This window comes from Solanum pennellii, chromosome 11, assembly GCF_001406875.1.
Source record: "Solanum pennellii chromosome 11, SPENNV200".
NCBI lineage: Eukaryota > Viridiplantae > Streptophyta > Magnoliopsida > Solanales > Solanaceae > Solanum > Solanum pennellii.
Window position 1 is genome coordinate 55,031,445 of NC_028647.1, and position 443 is coordinate 55,031,887.

Sequence of the window (443 nt, forward strand, 5' to 3'; positions counted from 1 at the left end):
ATGAAGAAAAAAATTTAATATAAAAGAATAAAGATATAATGAGTGCTTCATTGGGGAAGAATACATTTGGGGAAGACAACAAAATAAAGAGAGAACAAAAAAATTAAATATTTTTTTTAAAAAATAATTGAACCCACAAATATCATTCATTTCTAAACAAGAAATTTCACATTCTTTTAACTTTAACTTGTAAAAAAAAATTATAAATTATTAGTTAGATATTGACCAATAAAAATGTCATGTGTATGATTTTACCTTTCAATTTTTTTTTATTATTTCACGCGTTTTGAAGAGAGTTAGTACACTCACTTTGCCACGTCAGCTCTTAGGGTGGTATTTAATTAGTTCAGAATTGTTAAGGGGGGGGGGTATTTAAACGCTCGTATAGTTAAAGTACTAATGTGAGTTTTGCTGCCAAGTTCGGGGGGGAGGGGGGGTTGATG